Here is a 27,092-nt window from a genome sequence, read left to right on the forward strand (position 1 = left end):
CTGTCGACTACTATTCTACTGCAAGCATGGTAAACAGTTTGTCAAGTCTCTGTGTTATATGATTCTGATGCTTTTGTAGCTAGCACAGCTAAATAGCCCAGAATTTATTGTAGCCACAGGTGGCCCATTTGCTGAAATCACCATACTGTACATTTCCTTTGCATGCAGGCCGCTGGGTGAGATTCTTAACTATTTATCAAATATAATTAATAATAATACATGACTTCAGTTACTTTAGATTGATTTGTGCAGTTAACTGACTGCAAAATGCGCAGTAATATGCCGACAGCAGTCTATATGTGGCTATATAAAGTAATGTTTATATGGTAGATTTCATAGTCGCAGTAATAATTATGATGGTGGAACATAGCAATGGCATGCTATCATATTGTTACCTAGAAAAACCCAACTAGAAGTAAACTAAGTTTAGCCAACTTGAGCCTGTTTGACTAAAATGTGGAAAGAAATGTGGTGAAGCCATGTTTTTTTTAGTTGTGTTGATTTGTCTAGTGCTGGATTTGGCTGACATTTTTCGCTGATTGGGGATTTCACCACGGTCGCTGTCCTACACTGCTAATGTGCTACCCCCCTCATCCTCACACCAACTAAGGACAGTGGATCCTCATCAAAATGGGCTACAGAAAGCACAGAAGTCCACTACGCTAGCCGGCTCGCAGGCTAATACTCTTTCAGTTGGAACAGCAGTGAACTTGAATCTCTCTTTGATGTGATTTCGTTAAATGCCTCTCCAGATTCAAATTACTCACCCATTGTAGTAGGAAGGGGAGTGGTGCATGTCATTATGATGTATACAGTTGAGGCCAAAAGTTCACATAAACCGAGGCTAAAGACATTCAAACTCAATTTTTCACAACTCCACACATTTCATGTTACCATACATTTCCTGTGTTAAGTCAATTAGTATCTACTTTACTTCCATGAGAGGTCATTTCAGAATAATAGCTAAGAGACAGATTTATATCAGCTTTTATGTACTATATCAGATTTTCAGTGGGTCTAAAGTTACATTCACATACACTTTGTTAGTATTTGGTGGCATTGCCTTTTAATTGCTTAACTTGAATCAAATGCTTGGGGTAGGCTTCCACAAGCTTCTCACAATACGTTGCCAGAATTTTTGCCCATTCCTCCTGACACAACTGGTGCTCGGACTTGCTTTGTCAGTTCAGTCCAAAAATCTTCTATGGGATTCACGTCCGGGCTTTGTGATGGCCACTCCAATACTTTCACTTTGGGTTAGGATTACTGTCCTGCTGGAAGACCCAGTTGCGACAACTTTCTAGCTGATGTCTTGAGGTGTTGCTTCAGTATTTTTAGATAATCCTCCTTCCTCATGATGCCATCGATTTTCTGAAGTGCTCTAAGTCCCTTCACCAGCAAAACACCCCCACAACATGATGGTGCCACTCCCATGCTTCACAGTTGGGATGGTGTTCTTCGGATTAAAAACCTCACCCTTTTTCCTCCATACGTAGCGCTGATCATTATGGCCAAGCAGTTACATTTTTGTTTCATCTGACCAGAGAACACGCCTCCAAAAGGCTAGGTCTTCATCCTGGTGATCACCTGTAAACTTCATTCTGGCTTTTTTATGCTGGTCTTGGAGTAGGGGCTTGTTTCTTGTGTGACCTTTCGGACCAAAGTTAATTCAGCCCTGGGAGTTAATTTGTGCCTCCTTCCTGAAAGATGCAGTGTCTGTATTAGGGATGTGACGGTATACCGGATTATGAAATAGTACTATCATAAACGTACCATAATACCGTGATAGTAAATCACGTGACAAAGCTATTTTCATGCGGGGAATTTTATTTCCAACCATTACCCTAATAAAATATCTAAATAACCCATATTAAATAATATACTGGATAATGAAATTGAGATAATGAAATCTGATCCTAGATCTGTATTTAGAGGCAAAGTCATCTAAAAACAAACGTTGCGTCTTTTCAGCCAGTCATTATGCTTGATGCATGATGTGCGTGCCCCCACGGGAGCGAGCAGCTGCATGGCTGCCGTTCTCCCGCTCGTTATTTCTGATGTAAAATATAAGTTAGCTTGCTATCTACATATTACCAGCAATGTTATTTTTTTAGTTTAAAACGAGTTAAATAACTAGCTAAATGAGTGCCGAGGAGTCAGGCGAAAACGGGAGAGGCGAAGAGAAAGTCGTCGGAAGAACTGAGGTTGAAGTTGAACTCACAGACCAGGTAGGCTAGGGCCAGTTATGCACTGAGAGACTTTTTGGACGTTTTGAAAAGAGACATGTAAGAACAAACAAATATTGATACAGCATATTAAATACATTGACACAGCCTGATGTTATAATTCTACACTGATGACTTATACAACTGTTGTTTGATGAATTGTAACGTCACAGCTCTCAGTTATAACGATTACATGTTTGAGCGATTGCGATTTCATTGTAGGCTATTTGACATTAGCCTTAGACCAGGCTTTTTAGTGTCAGTCTCATTAATTTGAGTAGGGTCCAGGAAGTTGCCTGCTTCCACGCAGTATATGCGGTGTGCAAATGTTTTTCTCCCCTTTGTGGCTGTTGGTATTGCACTCATTGGCTGAAGTATGTGAGTAGGCGAGTCAAACAAGATTGTTGCTTACAATAAATACGCTATTTTTGTGAACTTGTTCATCCGTGTGGGCTCACTTTGGATTCAGGAAAAAGGATTTTTATTATTTTAAATATGCAATTACAAGGAGTGAACTATTCAGTTGCATTTTTTGTTTTATTTTTCAATTAAAATAGTTAAAAAAATCTGCAGATCCATAAATAAACAGATCGAGTTGTAAACTTTGTGTGATTTTTTTTTTTTTTTAGCTTAAAACCTGATACCATGATATACCGAAAATTGTGATATTGAGTAGTACGATTATCATACCGTGAAATTTTCATACGCAGAATACACAAAACTGTCTGTTTCCCAACAATGTCATAGTATTGCTCTGAGAGTATCATGATGATCCAATGTGGAATTTTAAAATAAAACCCCTTTAAATATCACGTACAGTTAATGTATGTCAAAATTCAGATTGGAATTAAAGGACACCTTTTTGTTTCTATGGGTAAATTCCACCTTGGATACATAGAGGATGATGTCATAGTATCGCTCTGAAAGTATCATGATGATCCAATGCGGAATTTCAAAATAAATCCACTTTAATAGTCACCTACAGTACAAATATAAATTCAGATTGGAAATATAACTTACAAGCAGTAATTAACCTCATAGCACAAAGCCCCTAGTGATCGGCATGCCGGCGTGCCTAGATTGCTCAATTCAGACCTTCTGTGCTCCTGCAACCAAATTATGAGTTCAAAAAAACAAACTCGGTTTTCTAGCTTTATCAGTGGACAATTCTGGACAACTATCCAAATATGAGTTTCGCAGCACCACCATTGCCGTGCTGGTTGTGTATTTACCAAGCACCCCCTCCCTGCAGTCTCATCTGTAACTGCACCCCCATGCATGACACACTGGACAATAGTGTCGATCTGGGCATACATGTAAACATTCTTTTGCCACTAAAAATTCGTATTCCATCATAACAACAAGATAAAGCTAACAATAGTCGAAGGTATGCCAGCACAGCTGTAAAAAACACTGCTCACTGATCACTGAAATAAACAAGATGAATTTTTCCAAAATTATACCATGTCATTCTACTGTCAATATCTGCGACTAAAAATGGAATAAATATACAACCTTATCATTGGTTTTACGCGGAGTGGTCATATATTGTTTTGGACAATCCGTTTGTGAAATACACGCTCATTTGTGACGCCTGGGTACCCTCCAAAATAGGTGTGCATAATATCATGTTGTTTTCGGTGTTGTTGTCCTTTGTAGTACAATTTGGCTTGAGCGACAGTTAATTGATTCAATAGGTAACAGAATAAGCTTTCTAACGATGTATAATATGTCTAATCTTACTTTTGGAGTAGCGTTTTATAGCTCAGCGTAACCGAAAGTTTTGTCTAATTATAGCTACATTACGCATGTGGTAGCAGTAAAAAACCCTGCACCTGGCAAAATTTTATCAATTACTTCCGTTATTTCTTGGAAAATACTATTATTCTTGAGAAATTCTGAGCATGGCTAAGGCATATGTTTGCTGATAGACCTCGCTGATATACTGTTTTCTGGGCTAAGTCAGAACTGGGAAGCGACAGGATTCATTCTGTCTCTGTCTCTATCTACTGAACACAGGTAAGATTTAATCGTCCAAATGGAAGTGTTACTGCTGAAAATATTTCTGTTATATATGTTATTTTTAGAATTTAGTGTCTTTAAATAGGTTTGTGGTATTTTAGTATGAGGATATTTCACACTAACGTAAGCATTCGTTAGTTTGCTTGTAGTTTGTGTTTAATGTATATACCGGATATGACCTCAACTGGAACATCGCCAAAATGTGGTGGACGGTTGAACATTGTTTTAATGTCGTCCTATCCCCATACAAAAAAACATCACATACTGTAAAGTACAGAAAAACATACGAGAGTTAATAATTTAAAAAAGCATATTATTCATTTTTTGAGAGATTTTGGATATGTTTAAGAACCCCTACATATTTTAAGCCACTGTACTGACAGAAAGCTTGTAATTCCCACTTGAAAATGATGCAACAGGGAGTTTATTAAGTCAAACAGTTGATTTGTAGTGAAATACATGATTATGTTGTGATTTAAAGCAATGCACAATTTAGACATTTTGGATAGATTTGGAGACACCGGGTACACTGCTTACTTTTTGATTCATAGATCCTTAGTAGTTCTGCGTACCCACCCTTCAATTTGATGCACTTGTGGTCAAGGAGTTTTTGATCCAGGACATGTATAGTTTAACCTGCTGTATATTTGCAATCTCTCAGTATTTCATTGCAAACTAAAAAAGTGCAAATTAATTTAAGATTTTTTGTCTAGACAATTGCATTTGTGGCACTTTATTTCTTCCAAAATTATGAATATAAACTAATCTGCATTAGTAATGTAAATTGTACAAATGTCTTGCTTCATTTAAGCCATCTCTCAGTATTTCATTGCAAAAAAGAGCAAATTGATTTTAGATTTGCCTGGACAATTGCATTAGTGGCACTTTAGTTTATATTCATAATTAAGAAAGAAATAATCTAAGCTAGTATTGCAAATGGTACACATGTCTTGCTTCATTTCAGCCATTTTTCAAGTGTCTGTGATACTCACATCTGGAGTTATAAAGCTTAAAATAGGGTACCCCCTAAATGGGGAAGAATTGGTCAGATTTGGCATGTGCACTAAGAGGTTAACAGGGTTCAAGCACCATGTGGCAATTATGAATTTTTAAGTTGTAAGGACACACATTGGATGAGTGGTACAAACTCATCTAATGTGTGTCCTTACAAGTTAAAAATTTCAGTCTCTGCCCCAAAATATGACATTGTATTCCCTCGCTTAGAGGCCGATATACATACAAGTCCGGATCATCAAGCCATCGCTTAACCTGTTACATGGCCTATGACAACTGATTGGTGGATAGAACACATATTTTGTTCAGATATGAGTTCATGATTGTACAGATTATACATCCAATGGGAGACTAACACAATGCATAGCTTGCTACATTTCAACTTGTCAAGCAACTGCAGAGGTACAGGCATTTTTATTTATTTTTTTCTTACAGCATCAGATGTTATCAAAAGACCACTAGAATGAATGTACTGTCTAAGGGGTAAGCTCTGCATTTTTTGCCGAGTTTCATGATGATCAGCTGTGACAGACTGGGATAAAAAAAAAAACAGCCCGGTATTTGCCACTGACCGACCATTTTTTCAAACCCAACACCAACCCAAATTCACCTTTCGCTAAGGCCCGCCCGCCTTGGTTATTGTTGTCCGTCAAGCTTTTTCTTTCTGACAAAAGCAAACAAGGCATTCTCAACTGTTGTGAATGGAAACTAAATGTTATTCTGAGGTTCACCAGCAGATGGCGCCTCGTCTTCAATACTTACCTTGTATGGGTATTGGGGTTCCGTTGTATTGTCTCCTGTAAGAAAAGAGCTGAGAAGAAGACACGTTGTGGAGATGTCATGCTTTGCAGTCGCTCAAGTAAATGTTGTAAACTAAAGTACAGTCTCTGTCATAAGTGAGTCGTTTCCAAGTTACTACATATTGGCAACAAGGTAATTTGATCCTGTGTGCAGACGAACGTAATTTTTTTGTTTTGGCTTTTCTTTTTTGTCGAATAAAAACGGAGCCAAACGGACGAGAAGACGAACAAAAAATGGTGGGTGTGGTAGGACGTATTTCCCTGTTTGTGAGTCAAGAGCAGTCCTGGGAGGAGTACTGTGAAATACTCACACATTTTTTGTGGCTAACGGCATTGACAAAGAGGAAAGGAGGAGAGGAAAGCGCCGTTTTGCTGAGTTCGGTGGGGAGCCAAACCTACAGCTTGATGAGGAGCCTGCTAAGCCCGGAGAAACCAGGTGAAAAAATGTACAAGGAGTTAGTAGAGCTGCTCACTGCACATTTCGACCCTAAGCCCAGCGAAATGGTGCAGAGGTTCAAGTTTAATTCAAGGAACCAGAGGGAAAATGAGACTGTTGTTGAGTATGTGACCATGTGGAGGAAGTTAGCACACGATTGCAATTACAGTAATAATCTTAAGGAAATGCTGAGAGATAGGCTAGTCTGTGGGATTAAAGAGGAGGCTATTCAGCGCAAATTGCTGGCAGTGACAGACTTAACATTTGAGAGAGCACTGGCAATAGCTCAAGCCATGAAAACTTCTAATAAGGATGTGAAGGACTTACATGGCAAAGGGGGCGAGCCTATGGGGCAAGTGAATGTGCACCATGTGGCGGGGAGCCGCCATTTTACACCTCGTGGTGGAGAGAAGGTCAGGAAGTGCTACTGTTGCGGGAGTGAACAGCACATGGCTAACGAATGCCGTTTTGGGAAAGAAAATGTGCCACAATTGTGGAAAGAGAGGACACATTAAGAGAGTGTGCAAGGCAAAGCCTACAAGGGACATTTCCAAGCCTGAGGAGGGAGGGGGAATAAAAATAAGACAGACTCACAAATCACAGGGGGCGCATCATATCAGTACATGGTGCACACCATGTACAATATGACAGAGAAGGACATTCCCAAGATACACCCCCTCACATTAAACTTGAAAGTGAATGAGAAAAATGTGCAGTTTGAAGTAGACACAGTGTAACTATCATGAACAGTGCACAATGCTAGTGTAGCTGATGAGACTAAGACCACAGCATTAAAGCCATGTTCACTCCAGCTAAAAACATACATGGGGGACAGAGTAAGGGTGCCAGGAGTAGCCCAGGTGACAGTGCAGCACAAAGATAAACTAAAAAACCTATCGGTAGTTGTGGTCACTGGGGCAGGACCAAACCTGTTAGGAAGGGGCTGGATTCAGGAGCTGAAACTACAGTGGGGAGCAGTCAACAAGCTGAATGAGAGTACAACACAGACTATAAGAGGTGCTCAGAAAACATGAACAGGTTTTTAAAGAGGAGTTAGGCACTTTTAAGGGGCTGCCTACAAAAATCTATTTAGATAAGGAGGCGGTGCCTAGATTTTTCAAATCAAGACAGTTACCCTACGCCATGAAGCCCAAAGTAGAGGCAGAGTTAGAACGCCTCTTACAAGAAAAAATCATTGAGCCAGTGAAGTATGCAGTGGGCAGCACCCCTGGTGCCCGTTTTGAAGCCAGACAACTCAGTCAGACTCTGTGGGGATTATAAGATAACTATTAATAGGGCATCAAAACTGGAACAGTACCCTTTTCCCAAGAGGGAGGACTTGTTAGCAAACCTGGCCGGAGGGAAGCAATTCACAAAGTTGGACATGAGCCATGCCTACCAGCAGGTGTTGCTGAATGAGGAATCAAAGAGGTATGTAACTGTAAATACCCATAAAGGACTGTTCACTAGGGCTGTCCCGAACAAAGATTTTCCTAGTCGACTAGTAGTCGTTAGTTCAAGCCATTAGTCGACTAGTCGTCGGACGTTTATGATATTAATTTAATTATTTAAATATATATTTTTTGGGGCATCAGAAAATGGTTTGAGTTCCAGGGCTGAGAAAGAATAAGTAACATTGTTAACACTGTGTTACATTACAGAGAAATACAAAACCGTAATAGTGAGCCTTTAAAATATAAATTGTACAAGCGCACACACGAAGCGAGCCGCCTGTTAACGACAATGCTAACGGCAAAAGTGGTAATGATTCTGAATGTGTTGGAACAACCAGCAAGGAGACTGAACACTTTGTTAATTTATTTCAACTCAGTATAACATCACACAACTTATGAACTTGTAACACCAACACAATAACTTACAAAACAAATGATAAATAAAAAACAGCCTTTTGTTAAAAAACTAAATTGAAAAAATATGTTCGTTTCTTTTTAAAATGTAAATAAATATAAATTATATAAACAAATGAATAAATAAATATACAAAAAACCGAAACACTTAAAAGAGAAATATCAGTGCAAAAACAAACAGGCCTACGGAGAAGTAGCCTCAACATGGAATGAAAACTTTACATTTTTTTCTGAGGTCAGAATGCAAATAAAAATGTAACATTAACACATTTAACGGCAGCAATGAGTTGGCAGTGTATGATTCGTTTCATATTTGTGGCCCTGACTTTGAAATGGCTATCTAGTCAGACAAATAGAGTACATGGTCGTAGCCCTAACTTCCGTGTCATTTGTGGAATAGATGGCCGTGCAGAAGATTACAGCGTTCTCAATTCATTCTACTACCACGCATGCTTTCATGGCGAGTGGAAGTCCGACAGCAAACTGGACTCCAGGGACAAAACTAAAGCTACGAGACAGAGAGTAAAAAACACCTACGTTGCAAACACATCTTTGCATGCAAAGTTTGCATGTCATCATCTTGGGGTCGTCCTTTACGCGCTCGAAATGATCCCACACTTTGGATGACTTCCTGCCCGACATAGTCTAATAACTTTTTAACGACAAGGCGCAGCTCCCGAATGGAGTTTGAGGGGGTTTTTTTTCGACTGCGACTAACCGACTAATGAAAACTTGGTCGACTAAGACTCTTCTCATCGACTAACGGTTTGGTCGACTATTAGGGGGCAGCCCTACTGTTCACCTATAATCATTTGCCTTATGGAGTATCATCTAGTCCAGCAATCTTCCAATGAACCATGGAGAGTCTATTCCAAGAGATTCCTCGCATGGCAATCTAGTTGGACGACATCCTCCTCACTGGCAGAACAAACCAGGAGCATCTCCAGACACTGGCAGAGGTGCTACAGAGACTGGAGGATGCTGGCCTCTGCCTAAAGAGAAAGAAGTGCAGGTTCATGGATGAGGAGGTGGAGTTCCTGGGACACAGGGTGGATGCGACAGGACTTCATCCACTACAAAATAAGGTAAAGGCCATTCCGGATGTACCAGCACCTAGAGGGTTAACAGAATTAAAAGCTTACCTGGGACTCCTCAACTACTACAATAAATTCCTACCAAATCTGTCAACACTATTAGCCCCCTTACACACGCTGTTACGAAAGGACACCAAATGGCAGTGGGGGCTAGAGCAGCAAGCAGCATTTGACAAATCAAAACTGCTCATGCAGTCAGCAGATGTACTTGTGCATAATGCAGGGAAGGACTTAATTCTCTCGTGCGATGCCTCACCCTATGGCGTGGGTGCCGTTTTGTCGCATAGCATGGAGGACGGGCAGGAAAAACCCATTGGATTCATGTCCAGGTCACTGGCCCCAGCCGAACGTAACTATTCTCAGCTAGACAAAGAGGGGCTTGCAGTAATGTTTGGAGTCCAACGCTTCCATAAATATTTATATGGTAGGAGGTTTACAATTGTAACCGATCACAAACCTCTCTTGTCCTTGTTCAATGAAATGAAAGCTGTTCCACAGATGGTCTCACCCCGCATCCAGAGATGGACCGTCATGCTAGGGGCCTATGAATATGTCATCATATACAAGGCCGGGAAATACCATAGCAATGCAGATGCCCTGAGCTGCCTGCCACTGCCAGGGACTCCTGCGGATGCGCCAGAGGACCGAGTGTTCATGCTAGGAGACAGCGACACAGCACTGGTGAGGGCCGAGCAAGTTAGAGCATTGACTAGCGAGGATGGTGTATTGTCTAGGGTAAGAGAATATGTGTTAAGGAGGTGGCCACAAGAGACGGGAAAGGACTTTGCACCATACAGTGTGAGAAAAACAGAGCTGAGCATCCAGGACGGCTGTGTGTTATGGGGGGCGCGTGTCATTATTCCCTCACCAGGGCGACAGGCTGTAATTTCTCAGCTATACCAAGGTCATCCTGGGGTGTCACACATGTAGGCACTAGCTCGTAGTTATCTCTGGTGGCCAAAACTAGATGAAACCATTGAAACCCTGGTCAAAACGTGTTGCACATGTCAGGAACACAGGAAGTTGCCAGCAGTGGCTCCACTCCACCCCTGGGAGTGGCCCGAGAAACCCTGGTAGAGGCTGCACCGGGACTATGCGGGTCCATTCATGGGCAAGATGTTCCTGATAGTCATTGATGCCCATTCCAAATGGATGGACGTTTATCCGGTCAGCTCACCTACCTCCAAAGTCACCATTGATTGCCTGCACACTAGTTTTAGCAATCCAGGCTCACCTGAAATTTGTGTGTCACACAATGCACAATGTTTTATAAGCACAGAATTTCAGGAATTCCTAAGTAAAAATGGAATTAGACATGTCACATCGGCTCCATATCATGCTTCCTCAAACGAGCTGGCCGAGAAAGCAGTCCAAACTTTCAAAGAAATGATGAAGAAAAGTGCAGAGGGTAGTATAGGGACAAATGTAGCCAAAGTGTTGTTCAACTATAGGATTACACCACAATCCGTAACAACACTCTCACCAGCTGAAATGTTGTTAGGCTGAAAGCTTTAGGTCCACACTGGACCTAGTGCATCCAGATCTAAAAGGAAGGACTGAACACAGGCAGGACAAACAAAAAGAAAAACATGACAAATGTGCACATGGCCATCAGTTCAGAGTAGGAGACACAATTCTGACTAAAAACTTTGGAAACGGACCCAGATGGATTCCAGGAGTCTTAGAAATTCCGACAGGACCAGTTTCCTACAGGATAATTCTGGGGTATAGAAGGGTGGTTTGCAGACATGTGGATCAAATACTCCAAAAAAAGAAACAGAAACAACAACAGTGGTTCGCAGTGAGTTCTACTTCTCCAGTTAGCACCCAGGGACTTACACCAATGGCTGACACGGCGCAGAAGGACACTTTTCCCAGCACTGAGGACATAACCTCAGGGGCAAGGGCAACTAATGAGATGGGGCAGAGAGAGACTGCACCTCTGGCGACAAAAGAGGAGCGCTACCGAGAGCAGGAGAGTCTAGCTCCCGAAAACCAATGGCGCGGTCCCAGTTCCATTTTAACTTCCATTTCTTTCCAATCGCGTGCTCTGCCCTGTCCATTTCTTACCAATCAAATCTCCCTGTCTCTCCGGTCTATTTCTTACCAATCGGGTCTCGTTCAGCCCGTCCATTTCTTACTAATCAAATCTCCCCTTTTCTGCAGCTCCATTTCTTACCAATCAGGACTTGTCATGCTCGTCCATTTCTTGCCAATCAAATGCGGCAACGCAGCTTTTAAACACGGTAGAATCCGATGACAGCAGCAGCGTTCAATAATGCAGCGGAATATTACGTTATTCTCAAGGTAAGAAATTAAATTAAATTGTTAAATGGTCAAGAGGAAAACCAAGTTAACGGTCGTTTGATAGTAGCAGAGACAATATACTTTTATTCTGCCGTCTCGGATAGTAATTTAGCTGGACTAGGTAGCTAACGTTATATTAATGTCTAGCTAGTGTGACGGCCCTGGCCATCTGCCCTTCCTGTTTGTCTAGAACTTCCGGTTTGTAACTCCCTGTTCTGTCTCTTTAAGATCCTGTGCCGTAGGAGCCAGTTTGAGCGACTGGCTCCGCCCTTGATTAGCTGTACCTATGGGGGAGAAGGCATAAAAGGCCTGCTTGTAGTTGACTAGGCCCTCTCCCGATTCTCTGACCCGCTGGTGCCTGGGCACCTCCATTTTGTTTGGTTTTTCTTTGGTTGTTGCACCCTTCAACACCTACACACACTATACTGTTTTCATTGCATCCACCCATGCATACGCATCCTGATTACTGATTCCACACTCCATTTCTTGATCTTTCATTTAGTTTAATAAACTTTTGTTAGGAAAAGTGTTGCTTCTGTGGAGCAATGACAGCAATGACATAGTCATAGAAACTGTAGTTGCATTGTATAGTAAACATAGACTGACAAAATTCCTTGGACTGACAGTGATTCCCTGTTAAGGGACATGAGTTGAATATAAATGAAGTCAGATCACCTGCTGCAGCTCCTGCTCCTTTTGTCCCCACTGAAGTGACCTCACACATATCCTCCCCACAGCCAACACTGAATTTAGAAATGGTAATGATCTCTTTACTTATTTATTTATTTATTTTTACCACGACAACAAACTTAACTAGAACGTTTTATGTTTTATTTGGAATGGTTCTTTTCAGGTTTAAAAATTTTTTTTATTTCCCCATATTCTCACGTCATTCTCTCCCAGTTTGTAAAAGCTTGACCTGGTGGGACACGTAATGCTGCTGCAATGCCAAACCTTAATTTGGCCAAGAAGTCTGATCAGGTTTGTTGGTGCACACGATTTGATTACATGGTTTTGTATTAAATGCAATTTATCTTTGGATCATACTGTATATTGTTTTAATTTATATATAATAATTGAAGCCATTGTGACATATTATGAAATTACATTAGCTGCTGTCTTTTGTGTGATTGTATTTGTATTCCTTCTTACTCCTAGCACGTTTCCAGTCCACCTGGATTATCTTTCAACTGACAGTGCTTGTGCATGTTCATTTGTGCATGTATATTTGTGTTTGTCACACTGTCTACATATGCCCTATACTATCAAAGTGGATCTGCTGCAGCTGGTCCTGCACCTGCCCCCACCAGCACTGTAATCAGTCCCTGTGCTGCCCTGCCTGTGTTCACTCCCTGTGCTGTTCTGCCTGCTTCAGCTGATCCTCTGGCTCAATCCCCGTAGAGACAAGGCATCCCGTTGGCAGACCAGAAGACGATTGCAGCTTCACTGTGAGAATACCAGAGGCTGCGGAGTGACCTGAAGCTGTGGTACCAACCACCTGATCTACGACCGGGCTCCCACACCAGAGCACCTTTTCAACCACAGGCACCTGGTGTGGATGCCCTACGACCAGTGGAATGTCAGGTTACGTGGTAAATAATATTTTTTTTGTAAATAATATTTGCTGCTTTGTGACAAAGCTCCTTTGTTAAAAGCGCTATACAAATAAAAATTAATTGAATTGATTGATTGATTTGTACATGGTTATTTAATATTATATTTTATTAAATCTTTTGGATAACATTTTTTAAAGTCAATATTGTGAATAGTTTAAAATGAATCCTTCGTATTGATACTTTGTGAAATTTAATAAGATCTGCTCATGCTATATTTTTGTCTATAGTCATATATTTGTGGTTATAATTTGTTTAATAGCTATACTGTGTTTTCTCATTTATGTTTTCAAAGTTATTTAAATAAAAGTGTTTAACTTCTTATATAGTTGATTGATATTGATTGTTTATTGAAAGAGCCTTTACTGTTAATCAAAGGGAACACATTAGGGCTATTTATTGCACAATACATATAAAATTAGTCTGTTTACCATAGATAAAAATAATAAAGTATAAAATAACTAGAGCCCGACCGATATATCGGCCATTATTTGACTTTTTTGACGACATCGGGATCGGCAGTTATGCAGCCGATGTGTCCCGATTTTTAAATAAGTATAATAAACAAAAAAAACATTGATTATTTATCTGTACTTGTCTGTTCGAACGTTGTAATTGCTATTTACTAGAATTATCCAGTAGATGGAGCTCTAATACAAGTGTGAAATAGCTTACGTGCTACTTCTGTAATAAGACGTTTGTCACTCGTGCCTTATCCAGTATTCTCCACTGCAAGACTTGTCTGCACAGATTCGATTGCCACAATAAAGGTATGTATATATTTAGTGAAAGTTTTTAATTAAATGCGTTTACATGACCACTGTGTTTATCAATCCTTATTATCAAGCGAGCGAGCTAGCTAACATATTTGGTTCACTTTAGCAAGCTAGCTGGCTAACAAGCCTTTATGAAGTAGCAGTGAGCACATAAGCAGCGTAGGATCTACATTTCCAAAGGACATCGCTGTATTCTCAAATAAATAACCAGCCAAAATAAAATGGTGATTGAATGCATCACACATTTGTTTTTTATCTGAGATAATGTTATTAGCTACTATATGATGCTGTGTCAATAGCCAAAGCGTTATTGCAAGCGAGTGTGTCATCTAGTCAAGCTTCAACGTAGCAAGCTAACCAGACAGTAAAAACGCAGATAAAACACTTCTAACGTGGATCATTTTAAGCCATGTTATCTAGCTTTGTCGTGATAACTGTTTGGATTGCTGTTGGAGACGTGAATCAACCAACAGTTAGCGCGGGTAACCTGCACGAAAGCGCATTGTAGTTTTTTTTCACGTATATCATCCAGTCAATTTAATTTCATCTAACGTTACACTTGATTCACTCATTAGCTCCGCTAGATAATGTCTTAATCTTTGAGATCATGAAATAAGTAGAAATGAAAAATGATGAGAATAGTAGAAATTAAATAAGAAAATATAATTCATTTAACTTACTGAGAATACATAATAAGAAATAATGAGGCTGTGTCAATAGCTAATGCGTTATTGCAAGCGAGTGTGTGTCATCTAGTCGGAGCGCATTATAGTTATTTTCACCACCGAATTCTTATGGACAGGGAAGCTCGCTAGATAAAGTCTTACTCTTTGAGATCATGTAGTAGGAATAAAATAAGAAAATGTAATTAATTTACTGAGAATAGATACTAAGAAATAATAATAACAAATTAATAACAATAATAATAATATTCATAAAAATACGTTGCACACAGTATCCATCTCTCATATCAGGTAGCGTTGCGTTAGCTAGCTAGCTAATGTAATTAACACAATCTAATGTCAGCTAACAATTAGAAAAAATGCTAGCTAACGCTACCAACCTCGCAAACCGTCTCTCGAATGCAATGCTACCTTGTTGCAGTGTTGCAATGTAGCTAACTGAAGGCCAGTTCAGATCAATGATTCTCAACGAGACTGGATGCAACTTGCAACATTCCAAGACGTCTTCTGAGACCCTAGGCAACGGCTTCAGAGGCTCTGCAACTAACCAGTTCACACCGCTGCAATTTTCTCTGCAACGTTCTAAAACCGTTTCGTCTCGTTGCGAATCATTGATCTTAACTGGCCTTAACGTTACCGTTATTTACATTGCCATCAAGTTCATCAATATATAAGCCGGGTTATAGGTGGAGCAGAGCCGGGTCTGATTTCTGTGTAAAGATGTCAAGCCGGAGAAAACTACATAAAAGAATCCGGCAGTATGGATTAGCGTTGTTATTACTTTATTACGCTTCCTCATATGTTCCTTCAGCAGTTTTAAACGAGTGCACTTCTATATATGTCATTTTGCGTGTGCATCCGATGAGTCGTTATCAAGGCAGCAAACGTTAAACTCGATCAAAATTCTGTAAGCGGAACTCTGTATTTTATTTGTATTTCTGAAATATAAAAAGATTATATGAGGTGTTTTATGAGGTAAAATTATTGATCTAAGCAGAATTAAATGTATTTTAATTGAATTCTTGACTTTTAATACATTTGCAATCAATTACTTGTGAAAACCAAAAGTTGTGGAAGAAAGGCCAGGCATTAATTGAATAATCTGCAATTGGTTTGAGGTGTTTTTGTCAAATACTGGCAAAGTTATTAATCTAAGCAGAATTAAATGTATTTTTAATTGATTTCTTGAATTTCTTCCAGTGCTTAGATCAATAACTTGACAACTTGCCAATATTTGACAAAAACACTTCAAACCAATTGCAGATTAGTCTATTAATGCCTGGCCAACCTCTGGTTTTCACAAGTAATTTATTGCAAATTTATTAAAATTCAAGAAGTCAATTAAAAATACATTTAATTCTGCACACAGGTTCCTGATTATGATTTTACTTTTACCTCCCTAACTAAGGCACAAAATGCCAAATGTGAATGTCTGTTGAATGTTCAATATGAAACCAACTTTACCTCGGTACACTACCCGGTGAGCTAACAGTGAAGAAGATATACGAACACTGTTTTAAACCAGGCTTGGAGCATTGATTATCTGTGAACTTCAGTACGCAGATGACTGCGCTGTCTTGGCACATAGCCCAGAGTCCATGCAGCATGCCCTAAATACAATTTCTGGCCTATACCAGTCCTTTGGTCTCCAGGTCAACATAAAAAAAACTGAAGTCATGGCACAATTCACTATTCAACCTCCTTCACCCCCCAGCTTCCAAATCAAAGTAGTGGGAGTGCTTTGAGAGTCGTCTGGTCTCCCCCACCTCTGCGGTCCAGCCCCCCTTCGTCATTGCCTCCACCCTGCCCACATCTGTCGCCACCTGCTGTTCCCCATCGCTGCCACCCGGCCCCACCCATCATCTGAGCCACATCACAAATCTTATAAAACTGACTGACATGCTGGTCACCAGTCGGCACCCTGAGCCGACCAGAGGAGGATGGGTTTCCCCCTTGAGCCTGGTTCCTTCCAAGGTTTCTTCCCATCTGCCACAGGGAGTTTTTCCTTGCCACTGTTGCCTTAGGCTTGCTCCTGTGGGGGTTTAGGCCAGGGTTGTCTGTAAAGCGTATTGTGACAACTGCTGTAAAATACGCTATACAAATATATTTGATTGATTGATTGATTATGTAATCAGACAGGAAAAATTTTTAAAAAAGAAGGAGAAAAGCAAAATCCCCTAGGTTTGGAGCATTATTGTGGGGACATGTGAATTCTGAATTCTGTCTGTTGAAATGGGGTCATAAGGTACAGAAATTAATGTTTTTAAGTGCTGAGAGTCTGTGGTCATTGTGATTATTTCTGTAGGGAATCCTGAAAAGTTCCAAACACTTGGTGCTGTATAGGTATGGGGCATGCTGCCCCACCAAGGCGTAACTTGGCACGATGGCATACCTGCCATCCCAATACACCTACCAATCTATATCAGTCTCAAATTTGGGAATGCGATGTGTGACTACACTTTATAGCCATCCAATATATCACAAAATGAGTGCTTATTTTTATTATTACTAATTATAATAATAATAATTATTAGTAATACTAAAAATAAAATCTTTCCTTTTATATTTGCCAAGTTTCGTGATGATCAGACAAAGCATTCATGAGTTATAGCTGTTTTCATAAAAATGGCCATGCCCACAATTGTTGATTTTAATATGGTGGCCATATTGTTTTGAAAGTTCAACATTTTTTTATCATTATTCAATTTTAGGCTCCACAGATTCTTTAAAGCCCAATTTCGTGACACTCCACAAAAAATTATAAATAGCAGAAAAACTAAATGATTTCCAATGTAGCTTATTTTGAGTCAAAGCTGTTCAACTGAAGGAGCAGGATCTACTGATGTAAAAATACTGATGTCTAGGATTTTACATTAACCATAGCCAAAGATATACTCTTTGCAAACCTGTATATGTGCTATAGCGCCCCCCTAATGGCCAATTGATCCCAAATTTTATAAGGAAGTATCAAGTCAATATATCCACCAAGTGAGTATAACTGATTGGCTGCTGGTGGCCATGTTTTTTAAGTTAACTTTTGGTCACTATAACTGGTGGGTGCTTTAACCGAGATGCAGCATGCACAAGTTAAACCTGATTAGCCAAACGGTTGAAGATTTATAAGCATTTCAATTCATTTTTTATTATAGCAGCACCTATTGGTAGAGTGGCACCAAATCTGAAAGTTTCCTCAGAATCATGTGCTGTACTGACATACCAAATTTCATGAGGATCAAACATAGTGTTCAGCTGTTTAACCCCTTAGCGCACATGCCAAATCTGGCAAATCCTTGCCTATTTAGGGGGTACCCTATTTAAAGCTTTATAACTCAAGATGTGAGCATCACAGAGACTTGAAAAATGGCTTAAATGAAGCAAGACATTTGCACCATTTACAATATTAACTTAGACTATTTCTTCTTCCTTCTTAAATTATGAATATAAACTAAAGTGCCACAAATGCAATTGTTTTGACAAAAAATCTAAAATAAATTTGCACTTTTTAAGTTTGCAATGAAATACTGATACCGAGAGATTGCATATATACAGCAGGTTAAACTATACATGTCCCAGATCAAAAACTCCTTGACCATAAGTTCATAAAACCTAAGGGGGGATATGTAGAACTACTGTAGATGTATGAAGCAAAAACTAAGCAGTGTACCGAGCATCTCCAAATCTATCCAAAATGTCTAAATTATGCATTGTTGTAAATCACAACATATTCACGTATTTCACTACAAATCAACTGTTTTGACTCAAGAAAATCACTGTTGCATAATTTTCAAATGGGAATTACAAGCTTTCAGTCAGTACAGTGGTCTAAAATAGCTAGGGGTCCAGAAACATATCCAAAATCTCTCCAAAATTAAATAAAATGTTTCTTGTCCATTATAAGGCATATAAATGAGCCCCCTATGAAGGTTTAAGATGGAACATTGATATCAGATTTAAAAGATAATGCAAAAATATTGTCACACAATGCGGTACAGTGTAATAAATGTGTAATAATTAACTCTTCTATGTATTTCTATACCCTGTACTCTCGTATGTTTTCTTGTATGGGGATGGGGATGGGACTACATGAAAACAATTTTCAACCATCCACCACGTTTTGGCAATGTTCCAACTCTCACGTCATCACCGTTGCATGCTTCACAAAAACTATTACACTACCATCCAAAACTTACATTACATTGTGAAATATCCACATTATATAACACCACTAACCTATTTAAAGTTACAATCTCAAAGATTTCCGTTTCGTTCTCTTTGGCGGTACCAATGGCGAGAAGCGTTAATTGCAGGTGTGTTTTTGGACCCCATATAGATCCAATCGGATCCAACCAGTGTCGCCTGTGTGACATCAGTCAGTTGGCACCTGGGCCACGCCAACTATTACATTTATTATTTACTGAATGAAAAATGGTTGTTATACAAGTAACGTTATGTACATACTCATTCATTGTCTAACATTAGGCTAACTTAAGCTGTCTTTACACTGCTGAGCCGGGTTAAAATGCTGTAGCAGACCTGGGGTAGAATTAGTGATGATCAATTTCCACAAATGTTCTTTATCCACCTTTTGCTCGGTATGAACATCTTTACACTGCAGAGAAGAATTCGCGGGATTCGCTGTGGTTCGTGCAATTATGTATCTCGTGCACAATAAACAGTCTTTTTTGTGAATGATTGTTGTGTGATATTTTTGAAACAACTGCCTTGTTGTTTCTGGTTTTGCTAGCTAAACTGTTCAAGAATAAAGCTGAGCTGGGTGTTAAATTAGCAATCAGAACAAGAAGAATAAAACAAAAACAAAGGAGATTTAATCAAAAAAGGGCATCAAGGCTGAAGGAACATATGAGGAAGCGTAATAAAATAATAACAACACTAATCCATACTGCCATATTCTTTTATTTAGTTTTCTCCGGCTTGACATCTTTACACAGAAATCAGACCCGGCTCTGCTCCACATACCCCGGCTTTATTCCGATCAATATATTGATGAACTTGATGGCAATGTAAATAACGATAACGTTAAGGCCAGTTCAGATCAATGATTTGCAACGAGACGAAACGGTTTTAGAATGTTGCAGAGAAAATTGCAGAGGTGTGAACTGGTTAGTTGCAGAGCATCTGAAGCCGTTGCCTGGGGTCTCAAAAGACCCACCGTGTCAAATCGCAAAGTGCAGTTTTAGAACGTTTACAATCAGATGTCTTGGAATTTTGCAGGTTGCATCCAGTCTCGTTGCGAATCATTGATCTGAACTGGCCTTTAGTTAGCTACATTGCAAAGTTGCAACAAGGTAGCATTGCATTCGATAGATAGTTTGCGAGGTCGGTACCGGTCGGTAGCATTAGCTAGCGTTTTTTCTAATTGTTAGCTGACATTAAATTGTGTTCATTACATTATCTAGCTAGCTAACGCAACATTACCTGATATGAGAGATGGATACTGTGTGCAACGTCGTCTAAACTAATGTTGCCTTTCTTGACATGGTCCGGTAGCTAGCCTTAGCTGTGCAAATAGCTATGTAATTTAGTAACGTTACATTGTCATTAAATGTAATACAAAAACGACATCAACAAATAATATGACCTCTCATGTTACACAAAAACTTATTAGGATTCCATAACCCCCCTCCCTTTCTCTGTAACGCTAGCAGACACCGGAAAAAAAACAGTACGCCGCTCACACACAAGTGAGCTCAAGAGCGAGCCTGTTGAGTTAGCTCCGCCTACCCTCTCTGGCGGACCAACCACTGATGGGTCATGGAAAATGCGTCACTAACTATGCGCCGCTTGTAATTTTTTCCCGGGAATGTCGCCACAGATACCCAGTTCTTTAATCATAAATTATTATAATAATAATAATATAAATTAATATAATAATAGGCTCAATCACCATTGTGTTACCTAAGTGATAGATAGTGACTTAACAGACATTTATTTTAATGAAAATCTTCAAGATTATTACTCTAAAGACACTCAATTTAAAAAAATAACGTATATAACCGAAATATTTTGAGCAGTAATACTTACATAGCAATGATGAAATCTCATCTATGTTCAGTCGATGGGGACAGAGACAGTATCAATGATACTGTTCTATTCGCTTCTGTTTTGCTCCAGAAAACGATGTCAGCTAGGTCTATTAGCAAACATAAGGCTTAGCTATGTCCAGAAGTCCTCAATAATAATAGTATTTTCCAAGAAATTACAAAAAATCATTTACCACGTTTCGTAAGGTGCAGCTACCACAGAGTGAATGCGCAATTGAATGCGATGATGATTTTCACTGCTGTATGGGCATATCTTAGGGCTATTGTCGAGTTTATCTTGTTGCTATGACGGAATACAATTTTTTAGTGGTGAAATAATATTTTTATGAATGCCCAGATAGACAATATTGTCCATTATGTCATGGGTGGGGGGTGTAGTTGCAGATGAGACTGCAGGGAGGGGGTGTATGTTAAATGAACGACCAGAGCGACAATGGTGGCACTGCGAAACTCCATATTCGGCATAGTTGTCGTGTATCATCTAATAATGAAACTAAAACAACGCGTTTCTCTTTTTAACTCATACTTTGGTTGCAGTAGGACGGAGTGTAGCACAGTGGGTAAGGAATTGGGCTTGTAACCGAAAGGTCGCAGGTTCGATTCCCGGGTAGGACACTGCCGTTGTACCCTTGAGCAAGGTACTTAACCTGCATTGCTTCAGTATATATCCAGCTGTATAAATGGATACCATGTAAAATGCTATGTAAAAGTTGTGTAAGTCGCTCTGGATAAGAGCGTCTGCTAAATGCCTGTAATGTAATGTAATGTAATGAATGTCTGAGTTCAGTAATCTGGGCACGCCGACGTGCCGACCACTAGGGGCTCTGCGCTAAGTGGTTAAGATCAAAATTGATCATAAGTCTGTTTTATAAATGAGGCTCCAGTCTTCCTATCACATGTGGAGAGCCACAAGGCAGGGCCCAGACAGAGGATGGGTTTCAAAGGGATACCACAGGAAACTAAGAAGAAAGCCAACCCACCACCACTGTATGACCCCCGAGCCCTCACTGTCTCCATCAGAGTTTTGTCTTGCTCTCCAAAGCAAGATAGATGGAGCACAGTTGGAACACCAGCTTCCCACACCCTGGTCTGCCCACCCCTGGGTCACCACCCCTCCAAGCTCCACACACAGACATCATCCATGGAAAGTGTGACGGTCTTTCCCCAACGTCTGAAGTGGTGGGACAGTAATAAACTGGGTGCATACCAGGGGCCTTTAGCCCACCTGCCCAGAGAGGGTGCACATCCAGTTTCCAGCCCGGGCCAGAGATGAGACAGGCATGGTTAATCCGGATCCACGTCCAGAAGAAGCACGATACTACATATTTGAGCCTCGCATTTTACATATTTGTGAATCCATTCTACATATTTGTGAAAGCATTTACATATTTGTGAAACTATTTAGATATTTGTGAAACCCTATTTATATAATTGTGAAACTGTTTTGATATTTGTGAAATCCCATTTACAGATTTGTGGAACCATTTACATGTTTGTGAAACCATTTACATATTTGTAAAACCCAATTTACAGATTTGTGATTTGCTACAAAAATACCTCCATATTTTTCCACAGCAGCAGTAATGTTGTCCCCCCAGGTCGGTCTTCCTACCTACCTTCGGTAGGTTTTTCTTCCTATAGCTCGTCGTGGTTAGTCGGCGCAGTGCCAGGCATGCGCTGATTTCCACGCGGGATGGACTAGGCTTTATCACCGAAGGCTGTTACTGCGTATAGCGACTTTATCTGTGCTTTTAGATAAGTTGGTGACAGGAGCAATCTTAGGCATTCTGCAAGCCTTGGAATTGGACTTCTACGAAGTGAACACTCAATTTAGGCCCATAGGAGTTCCACAGTACGTATGTGGGAACTCAAAGGACAATGGCACTTTGGGCGAAAGGGCAAGAAGAGAGAGCAAGTGATTGATACTTTTATACCTGGTGGGTGGGTGGATCTTCACGCCGATGCATGATGTGTAACAAAGATTTAGAATACTGTGCACACAGATGATGTAATCAGATGTGTGTCAGATGCACTTCATGTTCTTAAAGAGAGTTATTCTTTTCATTTGGATTCATTTGGACCGAGTGTACCTACAAACTCCTGAAGGCAATGTCCAATCATCACAAAATATAGGCTAGTTTATTAATCTTGCCAGGTTTAGTGTAAATCCGTCAATTGGTGGCAATGTAGCAAACAAATTATCATAACTCCTGAACCAATTGCCTGAACAAGTTGAATTTTTTTGTGAATTTTTATACTTTTAAAAATGGTTGACCTATATAGCGCCACCCTGGTTGATATAGCTCTAAGAGTCTAGATAGATTTTAAAGGTTTTTTTTAAATGGCAGAAAGTCTATTCACATTCTTCAGGGAAGTGACTATTTTGTTCTATAAGAGGAACGGAATGTAGCAAAAAAAAAAATTGATTCTAGGTCAACGGGTACAGGAATTATTGCATGTCAAAGTCTGGATATTCAACAGTTTGCTCTAGCAGCACCAAGTGGCATATTGAGGCCAAAATCGCTCAAAATAAATCACACCTCTCAATCAAAGTGCAAAGTTTGGTAAAAAACCATCTAGGCAGTTTTGCCTGAATTGCCAAAAACATTTGAAGAAAAATAATAATAAATTCTGCTGAGAGCAGCAATTAAGGAGACCAAGCACAAAAACCCACTTTGAACCTGTAAAATATCTTCAAATTTATCCAAAATGTCTAAATTATGCATTGCTGTAAATCACAACATATTCACGTATTTCACTACAAATCTACTGTTTTGACTCAGACTCACCGTTGCATAATTTTCAAGTGGGAATTACAAGCTTTCCATCAGCCAGTGGTCTAAAATCCCTAGGGGTCCAGAACCATATTCAAAATCTCTCCAAAAATGAATAAAAGGCTTTTTGTCCATTATAAAGCATATAAATGAGCCCCTTATGAAGGTTTAAGATGATTGATGTCAGATTTAAAAATTATGCAAAAACATTGTCACACAATGCGGTACAGTACCTAAATGTGTAATAATTAACTCCCGTATGTGTTTTTGAACTCTACAGTATGTAATGTTTTCTTGTATGGGGTTGGGACGACATGAAAACAATAGTCAACTGTCCTCACGTCATAACTGATGCATGCAACACAAAAACTAATAAGCTACCAACAAACACTTACATTACAGTGTGATATATCCTCATTATAAAATACCACTAACCTATTTAAAGACACTCAATTTCATAAATAACGCATATAACCGAAATATTTTGAGCAGTAATACTTACATAGTGATGATGAAATGTTATCTGTGTTCAGTAGATAGAGACAGTAAATCAATGCTCTGTAGGGAAAAATACATTTCCTACTTCAGTGTTTTTGGATGGTCACCTAACACAATCAACATAATTCAACTATCAAGGGGGGTTAGGATCAAAGCCTTGTGATGACGGTACCACCAGGGTGAGGCCAGAATAATCAATGGGTGTGAGACAGGAGGTCTCGGTGACAATGACCATTTGGTTTCCTTCCACACCACATACATATGTATTACATTACATTACAGGCATTTGGCAGACGCTCTTATCCAGAGCGACGTAGGAAGGAGTCTTTTCCTGATTTCCAACCAGATCGTGCTGTGCTGTTGTCTACGGATAGCAGACTTATTGTTAATATACTGATCTCTGTGGTATACAATGTAAACATCTTCTGAAAATAGCAGTCCTGGTAGCTGTAGGGGTGAGAAGCCTGTTTTCTTTTTACATTTGTCTCTTGGTTATGTTAGGAAGGTAGGTAAGATTTCTGTATTTCTTTTGTTTTCTTTTGGGAAAGATAGGTAAGATAGTTGCTAATATTATGTTTTGTCTGTTGTTTTGGCCGTGCTCTCCCTGACGCATATTCTACCATGGTTAATGAATAAATCAATTCTACCGCCGGCAAGAAGAAGAATGACTTGCTTGTAAAGAATACACTTATATCCATGCTTAATATTTATGAGACCAAAGGGCGGAATGTGGAAGTATGCTTCTTCTTCATTCTTGTTTTTAAATTTCTTATTATTAAAGATTGTATTGATCACGAATATAGTTAAATGTATGTGATTATGTGAAGATTGATGAAGAACAGCAGGTGTTCTGTTTTATGTCTAAGAATTTGTAACTAAGGGAAGACTGTGGCCTCTTTGTACACTGATGAATACGACCTAGATAATCTTTGAACCCCAGTTGCAGGAGGAAAATTGTAAACATTCACTTACTGGAATTTTGTAAGTAACTTATTTTGGGAAACAGTCTTGTGCAGAAGACCTTTGAGTTGCAAGAGAAGAGAAAAGACACTGACCTAGAAAGAACTGATTTGCTATATAGCAATTGTATAGATTATATTCTATTAAAATAAATGAATGAAAATCAAATTAATAACAGCAATGGTAATAATATAAACATATTCTGTTAGAACATGGTGGTGTGTATATGAGTTATAGCATGTATTGAATGCATTTAAAGTGCATGTACTTTGAAACCGGAAGATTAAACAATTGTTAATCATGAGAACAAATACTTGTTATTCAAGTCATGCATATACATACCTCTGTAAGTGTGTGTAGTGAAATATCTGTCATTTATTAAAATTGAAGATTATATAATAGTTATTGTTAAACTAGCTGGTGAAACATAAGTGTGACCTAGGCTGGGATTGGTTGTTTTAGAGGGAAGATACATCATGGTAGAAGGAGATCTGATTGTATAAAAAGGATGTAAAATGTAATTCGGGGAAGCTCTCTGTGTGTCTTTATGGTACTGGAGACCTCCCGTAGGCCTACATAAACAAAAAGAATTATTGATTTAAAGAAAATAAAAAGATTATTAGAAGAAATCATAATTTCTAGTCTTTCTTCTTACATCGCCGACTCAACCACCAAACCTAAGAGGTTTTCCTCCACACAGGACATGACTGTCCCATCAATGAATGCAAATGCCTGAAATCTCCAGGAAAACCATAGTAAACAGAACTCACACATGATCTGACTGCATTATGAACGTAAACTTTGTAAGATTATAAATTGATGCAATCCACTCAATTCGAAATGTAAATACTGATACTATTCAAATAATATTCCTTTAAAATATTTGTTGTGTATTTCAGTCATTTGCAAATAACAGGGAAAATGAATTCCTTTAGTTTATTTGTAACCTTTGATTTATTTTATAACACATACTTTCATTTGAAATCATTGAAATAATTCAAATGATGGGTTCAAAAATTGTTGTTGGAATGTTTTTGAATAAATCATATAATGTGCAATAATGTATTTCAAAATAATTAAAATGATTTTATTTATGCAGGATCAAGAGATAATAACCAATTCAGAACCATTAAGGCTTAATGACAGGAAATTAATCATAGAAATCATCTTCTGTCTGTATGAAATTACTTACTTGATATACACTGCCTGACCAAAAAAAAAAGTCGCACACTCTAATATTTCGTTGGACCGCCTTTAGCTTTGATTACGGCGCGCATTCGTCGTGGCATTGTTTCAACAACCTTATGCAACGTGACAGGATTTATTTCCGTCCAGAATTGCATTAATTTTTGGCCGAGATCTTGTATTGACGGTAGAGTCGAACCACTCCGTAAAGTCTTCTCCAGCACATCCCAAAGACTTTCAATGGGGTTAAGGTCAGGACTCTGTGGTGGTCAATTCATGTGTGAAAATGATTCCTCATGCTCCCAGAACCACTCTTTCACAATTTGAGCCCGATGAATCTTGGAATTGTTGTCCTGGAATATGTCCGTGCCGTCAGGGAAGAAAAAATCCATTGATGGAATAACCTGGTCATTCAATACATTCAGGTACTCAGCTGACTTCATTTTATTACCGCATAGCATTGCTGAGCCTAGACCTGACCAATTGAAGCAACCCCAGATCATAAGCCTCCAGAGGCTTGTGCAGTGCGCACTGTCCAAAACAATCCAAACGGCGACTTTCTTTTGGCCAGGCAGTGTATTATTATTAAAATATGCCCTGAACTTTTTTTCATGACTCTTCTTTAAGGTTCATTTATTTGATCATATAATTTAAACTAAATTGTTCTTTGCTGATTGGTTATATTACACTAAGTGATTCAAAAGAATCAGTTTGGTTTCTCAACAACATTTCCATCAAAACAATGAATCATGAATATTATCAAAGCAGGACAACA

The 27,092-nt window shown here is 39.2% G+C and overlaps 1 pseudogene; it reads left to right on the top strand.

Annotated features, from left to right (window-relative positions):
* Positions 1-7,321: 7,321 nt before the first annotated feature.
* Positions 7,322-12,093, top strand: LOC118231907 (annotated as a pseudogene).
* The last annotated feature ends 14,999 nt before the right edge of the window (positions 12,094-27,092 follow it).

The sequence above is a fragment of the Anguilla anguilla genome, chromosome 7, assembly GCF_013347855.1.
Source record: "Anguilla anguilla isolate fAngAng1 chromosome 7, fAngAng1.pri, whole genome shotgun sequence".
Taxonomy (NCBI): Eukaryota; Metazoa; Chordata; class Actinopteri; order Anguilliformes; family Anguillidae; genus Anguilla; species Anguilla anguilla.